Source organism: Vulpes vulpes, chromosome 3, assembly GCF_048418805.1.
Source record: "Vulpes vulpes isolate BD-2025 chromosome 3, VulVul3, whole genome shotgun sequence".
Taxonomy (NCBI): Eukaryota; Metazoa; Chordata; class Mammalia; order Carnivora; family Canidae; genus Vulpes; species Vulpes vulpes.
The window spans coordinates 12,499,078-12,507,204 of record NC_132782.1 but is presented as its reverse complement, the minus strand read 5'-3'; the positions used below and the strand labels follow the sequence as shown (position 1 = coordinate 12,507,204).

At 32.7% G+C, this 8,127-nt stretch overlaps 1 pseudogene; it reads right to left on the bottom strand.

Moving 5' to 3' along the window:
* Positions 1–4,053: 4,053 nt before the first annotated feature.
* On the bottom strand, positions 4,054–4,646 carry LOC112916572 (MICOS complex subunit MIC26 pseudogene; annotated as a pseudogene).
* Positions 4,647–8,127: the final 3,481 nt, after the last annotated feature.

The window sequence follows — 8,127 nt, the reverse complement described above, 5'->3', positions numbered from 1 at the left end:
TCAAAGAGCATTTGAGAAAGAAATATAAAATTTAAAAAGAAATGTTAGACAAAGATTTCTAGATAAAATACAAGTTATTTAGGGGGATCCCTGGGTGGCTCAGTGGTTTCGCACCTGCCTTCAGCCCAGGGCCTGATCCTGGAGACCTGGGATCGAGTCCCACATCAGGCTTCCTGCATGGAGCCTGCTTCTCCCTCTGCCTGTGTCTCTGCCTCTCTCTCACCCTTGTGTCTCTCATGAATAAATAAATAAAATCTTTTTTAAAAATGCAAGTTATTTCACATCCAACATAATCTAAAAATCATAATCTTTTACTTTACCTCTTCAATTAGTTAGAAATTTGTATCTCTGTAGAAAGAAAATCTATAAGTTAACCTCTACTCCTATAGAGATGAATATGGTCCAGACAGCAAGGCTATTGACAACTCAGGATACATCCTATGAAGTTCACACTATCTGAAACATCTATGTCATGTTAACTAACTAGAATTTAAGTAAAAACTAAAAAATTAATGGCAAATCTAAATAAATAAATACATCATTTATGTCAACTGTACTTCACCTATATAAACTTAAAAAAGGCTTAACAATTCTTCTATTTGACATTTCTCCCATATTAAATACAGAATGTGTATTTCATTGGATTCAATAATCATTTAAGCTAACTAGAAATATAAGCATAACAATCAAATCTCATTTTCCTAGCATCTTCCTTTTTATAAGATAAAAGAAATTTATGAATTTTCCAGGAGCTCTATAGAAAATTTCAAAGAAAAAAATTTCAAAGATAATTTCAGTTGTGAAAAATATTGTGAAAGTTTTTTTTTTTTATTTTCTAAATTTAGGGTTGAAACTTGAAAGTAAAAAATCAGGGGTATTCAAAGATTTATAATTGGATTAATACTGATCCTGCTTAAAGAAAAACAATATTCTGTTTCCTGTGTAACCAAAGGGACAATAAAATACTTTAGGATAAACCTAGAGGATAACATGATTTAAGGAAACTGCACATTCACAAATAAAAAGTTTTATTTAACAACTGAGGACATGATAAAGTCAACATAAAAAACAATTGTGTTGAAAATATATAAAACCTCTGATAATGGATACACTATATAGAAGATATAGAATGACTTTTTACAATCCTTTGTTAAGACTCTAAGACAAATTTAATATTTTAACAGAGAAAAAGCATTAATATGATACTTATAGTATTAAAGTAACACAATGATTTACAGCAAAAATTGTAAACTCCTTTCTTAAAAAAAAGATGTTATGTTTCTCATTATTTTTCCTACTATAATTTCACCCATCCATATTAACTATGATTTTTCACCAAAGTAATAACTTCTATTCATAGAAAAAACCGTAAGGCAAAAAAGTGAAAACTGTCATATGCAAGTATGCTGGCAGACTAGCAAAGCTTAAAACTCCACATAACACAACTTCCTATAGCCTTACTTTTTTATTAACCTTAAGGTAGCAAAAATGATAAACACATTCATAAAATTATTCAATAGTACTGCCACTCATATATTTTGGGGTTTTTTTGTTTTTTTTTTCATTTGTTTTTATTGAAGTTCGATTTCCCAATATATATTATAACACCCAGTGCTCATCCCATTAAGTGCCTTCCTCAAGTGCCAGTCACCCAGTTACCTCAACCCCCCACCCACCTCTCCTTCCGCAACCCTTTGTTCATTTCCCAGAGTTAGGAGTCTCTCATGGTTAGTCAGTCTCTCTCTCTCTAATTTTTCCCACTCAGTTCCCCTCCTTTCCCTTGTAATCCCTTTCACTATTTCTTATATTGCTTGTACTCTTAGCATATAAAACCAAGACGCAAAAGTATATCATCTTAAATTTATCTTTAATACTCCGTGTTTCAGGATTCAATGTTAAGTAACTATTATTGATGTATGGAAAGATTATACATTAATTCTTCTGAATATTAGATAAAGATTTTGATTTACCAAAGAATTTGGACATTGTGTTTAAGCTAGGAAATGCCAAGCATAATTTCTGTTATATAAAAGCATATGTCATTATTATGATTCAATTTACATGAACACAAATTTACATTTTTCATAAGCTTAAACATCATGTAGACTTTGAGATATATTACGAAGCTATAGCGATCAAAGCAATACAGTATAGGTGTCCCCTAAATGAAAAGCTCTTACATAGCAAAGGAAACCATCATCAAAACAAAAAGATTAGCTTCTGAATGGGAGAAGATATATTGCAAATGATGGATCCAATTAGGATTAACATGTATAAATACTTCTACAACTCAACACAAAAAACTCAGATAATCCAATTAAAGAATGGGCAGAGGACCTAAATGAACATTTTTCTAAGGAAAACATACAGATTCCCAGCAGACACATGAAAAAATGTTCAACATCACTGATCATCAGAGAAACGCAAATCAAAATCACAAGGAGATATCATTGCACACCTATCAGAATGGCTAAAATCAAAAACACAAGAAACATGCATTGGAAAGGATGTAGAGAAAAAGGAACCCTCATATATTGTTGGTGGGAATGGAAATTAGCGCAGGTACATCTGTACTGTTTTCCACAAATGTTTTCCATTCTAGTTTTAAAACTAGAATTGCCACATATCCAGTAATTTTACTACTGGAAATTTAACCAAGGAAAATGAAAACACTAATTCAGAAAGATATACGCACCCCTCTATTTACTGGCCTTATTTATAATAGCTAAGATATGGAAGCTGCTTAAGTGTCCATCAATAGATGACAGGATAAAGAAGATGTGATATATATATGCATACACACATACATACACAATGGAATATCCATTTGCAACAACATGCACCTAGAGGGTATATAACACTACGTAAAATAAGTAAGTCAGAGAAAGACAAATACCATATGATTTCACTCATAAGTGGAATTTAAGCAACAAAACAAATGAACAAAGAAAAAGACGACTCATGATTTGCTAAAGTTTCATTTTGATTTTGTGACTTAGATTCTTTAAATGTTTCTGAACTAGCTATCTGTATGGAGGATTATTATTTTTGTGGAAGAGAGGATTAGAACTTTTAAACTTTTAAAATATTGAAAAACAAGTTTATTTTCTGTGAATTTAAAAATATATAATTTATGTAAGTACTTATTCCTGAATAAAACAGAACTTCATTTATTTAAGAATGCAACCTTTTTACATCTGCCAGAGATAGAAAAATATTTCACATTTGTCAAAGAGATGTAAATACTTTTCTGAATTGTAGACACGCAAACATAAACATAAATATAAAGAGAACTTATTGCTTCAGTTCTACAATTTCAGCCATAGATCAAAATAAAATGAAAGCACAAAACCCATTAGTTCAGAAATCAAGGAATTGTTGTGCTTCCCAAGAGGCACAAAATTTTAATTGTTTTGAGCTCACAAACAGATAAAGAAACAAATAAAAAAGACTGGCAAACCAAATTTTCTGTCATATTCACTTACTAGAGGATAGCTCATCATTCATAGAATAGAGATCTCATCAAATGGTCAAACCACAAAACCAAATTCCTAATCACCACCAATGGGAATCAATTTTCAATTATGCATGAGCCAGAAAAAAAAATAGCAGTAGGAAGAAAGAAAAAAGAGAATCAAAGAAGTTAAAACTGATTGCCATTTGAGCAAGAAAAAACATAACTGAATTTAAATAACCATGGGGTGAATGTCCCCTTTAATACCATTTACTTGGCTCTATCATGATGAACTCATGGCATCTCAGTGAATGATTGCCAAAATGAAGTACAATTTTCATTAGTTGAAAAACATGATTCTTTTTTTTAATTCAGAATTTTAATTATGTACATAAATAGCAACATGAGAACCAGGAGTTCAAATGCTGGACATTATCTCTAGGTGAAAGGATTTCCGATTAGTCCACTGGTAGTATGGCATCACCCAAGATAACAAAGAAGCCTGGTATAGTTTTTCCTGAAGAAGAAAGCCAATTTACTACATTCAGTACTGACTTTTCTGCCATTTTTCTGTAGAAAATGGAGTTTCCAATGTTTACCTATAACTTTTGAAAGTTCTCCTTCCACAAATCTACGACTATGTTTCCTTGTAAACCCCAGTCATACAATTTCTCCCCACTGACCTGGACAAATACGATGGCTTGTTGTGAATAATAGAGAGGTAGCTAGTCCCATGAACCCAGGTGGATACACCAGCTTCTTTATTTTTGACCCTCTAGCCAAGAAGTCCAACAATGCCAGCGAAACCAATTAACACCAAGTCTTGGAAAAAATCTAGGAGGTGCATTTTGGAGATATTCATAGCTGTCTAACCCCCAGTGAACCAAGCTCTGCATCTTGGGCTTTGCTTGTGAGTACATCTCCTGACACCAACTTGTATATGGCTCACAATAATGTCGGAGATGTGAAATGCTTTCTTCAAGCTGGGTCCTTGGCTCCTCCACATATTTAGATTGACCCTCAGGAACTGAGTAGAGTGAAAGCTCATTAACCTTCACAGAAATTTTGTGAGGTGAGTCCCTTTTAGGTGACGCATAGACTTTAAAGCTGAGCAGACTCAGGCTGGCTGGCCCCACAGACCTCCGAATTACCTTGAACATGTTGCTGGCAGAGGTGGCTCTGGCGGGGTCACCCCAGCCCCGGCCCCACCCACTACCAAAAAACATGATTCTTATACAATATAAAATGAACATGTCAAATCATATTCAAATTAAATCATTAATTAATAAGGAAACCAGTAAGGATTATGACTGGCTCATAGATTCTTTAAGAATAAAATATACAGGAATAAAACAAATGTTAGTATAAGATTTCTGTGTTAGATATGAAACTACTTATATTCAACATAATCACAGAAAAAAATCTTGTTTTATTTGTTCTACTGGACAGAAATTATTTTCTTCTCTTCCAGACAAAAATCTACAAGTTAACCTTTTGCCCAGAGTTGAAAACTGACTAGTCAATAGATAGTCAAGCCAGCACTGCAATGAAAGAAAGCCAATAATCTTTCTTGGCTATTTCAAGTTTAAAATAATTTTCTGGCTGTTACATATAATAAATCTCTAGGTTTTATCAGACTTCAATTTACTTCCAATGGTCTCAACTATTATGTGTATATGTTTTGTCTTTCACTGAGCTTTAGCTCCTGTTTAGTACTTGAATTCCAAGACCGTATATAGAAGAAAAATAAGTTTCATAAGAGTTAAGGCATATTTGAAACTCTATGGTTGTGGAATAAATTGATATTTTTAATAATATGGTTACTTTGTTAAACCATAAAAAAGAATTCCATTCCAAAGCCAAGTAAATTTGTATTTAGAAAGCTTTAATAGTTTGTCTGGATTACATGGTCTTTTTATCACTTGGATAACAAGACAAATAAATGTCCTAAAAACTTGCTTCACTAGACAGATTAAAATGATAGTTATGAGTTCTGTTTTATTCAAATTATAAAGTTTCATTTCTAGAGTGGCTTCTACCTATAGTAATCTAATATCAGGGCTTTTGCTAAAATGACTGTATCTGCCATAAGATCTCAATGAAGCTTTATGAAAGGATTAGATAAAAAAATTATGCCAGATGATTATAGTTTTTGATAGTCTATTCTTAGCATATGAATATACTTTATCACCATATCATTTAACTAATATTACCACTATATCACCTGTTAACTAATAATTTAATTCAATTTGTTAGACTACTTTATTTCTATTAATGTTCAGGACCAACATTTTTTCTAACACTAGCAAATACTGAACACTGTAATGCCTAAAAACTTCTCCTTCTATTCCATGAAATGAATTTCTTTATCCCTTGGTCTTAATATGAACATCATAGGATATTTAGATGTCTTCTGCCCTCATCCTCAAATCAGTGTGACATTATATAGGTATTTCCAACACCCCATTTGCCACCTAATGCTTTTTTTTTTCTCTTTCCGATTAATAGGCTCTTGCTCTCCTTGGTAAATAAATAGAGAATACGAGTCAGGCCCCAGCTATACCACTCCTTTCTGGACAGATTTCCAAACTTTGTAACTTTCCTTATCCTTGTAAAAAAGGAATTTGGTTTTGCTGCAGTTCTTCAGAGAAGCTGTTTTCCAGAAGATATGTTAATGGTTGCTGATATATTAATTCAATGTCTCTTTTTAAAACACTTACTTTAATGAAGGCCTCCTTTGCCTCAATGGAAAGAGGTATCTCTCATGGAAATTCAAGTTTCACTACTAATGAACTATTAGTAAGAAAATTTAAGAAAATTCCATTTACAACTGCATCAAAAAGAATAAAATGCCTAGGAATAAATGTAACCAAAGAGGTAAAAGACCTGTACTCTGACAACTGTAAGACATCAATGAAAGAAACTGAAGACACAAACAAATAGAAAGATATACTATGCTCTTAGATTGTAAGAATTTAATATTAAAATGTCCATACCACCCAAAACAATCTGCAGATTCAAATCAATGCCTGTCAAAATAGTCAAATCAATGACATTTTTTCACAACTAAAATAAATAATCCTAAACATTGTATGGAACCACAAAAGACCCCGAACACCAAAAGCAACCTTGAAAAAGAAGTAAACTGGAGGTATCACATTCTTAGATTTCAAACTACAGTTCACCCTTGAACAACATGGGGGTCAGGGATGCCACCCTCCTAGTATGGCAAAAATCCATGTATAATTTTTTAAAGACTTTTTATTTATTCATTTGAGAGAGACAGAGAGAGGGAGTGAGAACACAAGTAGGAGGGAGGGTTAAAGGGAAAGGGAGACTCCCCACTAAGCAGGTGGCCCAATGCAGGGCTCCATGTATAACTTTTGATACCTGAAAACTTAACTACTGATAACTAACTGTTGACTAGAAGCCTTACTGGTAACATAAACAGTCAATTACATATACTTTGTATGTCATATGTATTATATACTCTATTTCTACAATAAAATAAGCTAAAGAAAAGAAAATGTTATTAAGAAAATACACGTATAGTACTGTACTTATTGAAAAAGTAATCTGCCTATAAGTGGACCTGTGCAGTTTAAACTTGTGTTGTTCAAGGGTTAACTATATACTACAAAGCTACAGTAATCAAAACAGTATGGTAGAGGACAAAAACAGACACATAATTCAACAAAAGAGAACTGAGAGCCCAAAAATACATCCATACCTATATGGTCAATTAATACATGAAAAAGGGGACAAGACATTCTCTTGAACAAATGATGTCTGGAAAACTGGGCAGCTACATGCAAAAGAATGAAACTGGACCACTTTCTTACACCAAAACAAAAACAAATGCAAAATGGATTAAAGACCTAAGTGTAAGACTTGAAACTATAAAAACTCTAGGGAAAAAAAAACATAGGCAATAAACTCTTTTAGCAATATTTTTTAGACCTGTCTTCTCAGGCAAGGGCAACAAAAGCAAAAATAAACTATTAAGACTGCATCAAACTAAACAGCATTTGCACAGCTAAAGAAACCAACAAAATTAAAAGATAATTTATTGGGAGGACATATTTGCAAGTAATACATCCTATAAGAAGTTAATATCCAAAATAAAGAATTCATGCAACTCAACACCAAATCAGCACAATGTGATTTAAAAATGGGTAGATGACCCGATAGGCATTTTGCAAAGAAGACATACAGGTGGCCAACAGATACATGAAAAAATGTTCAACATCACTCTTCATCAGGGAAATGCAAATCAAAACTACAATTGAGATATCACCTCACACCTGTCAGAAGGACTAGTATCAAAATAAATAAAGAAATAACAAGAAATAACAAGTGTTGGAGAGGATGTGAGGAAAGGGAACCCTCATACACCGTCGGTGGAAATGTAAACTGGTGCAGTCACTATGGAAAACAGTATGGACACTGCTCAAAATTAAAAATAGAAATAACATACAATCCAACAATTTCACTCCTGGGTATTTATCTGAAGAAAAAAACCGCTAGCTCAAAAAAGATATACTCACTGTATGTTCATTCCATCATTATTTACAATAGTGAAGATATGAGAGGAACTTAAGTGTCCACCAACAGATGAATAGGTAAAGAAGCTGTGGTGTATGTAAACAACAGAATATTATTTAGTCATAAAA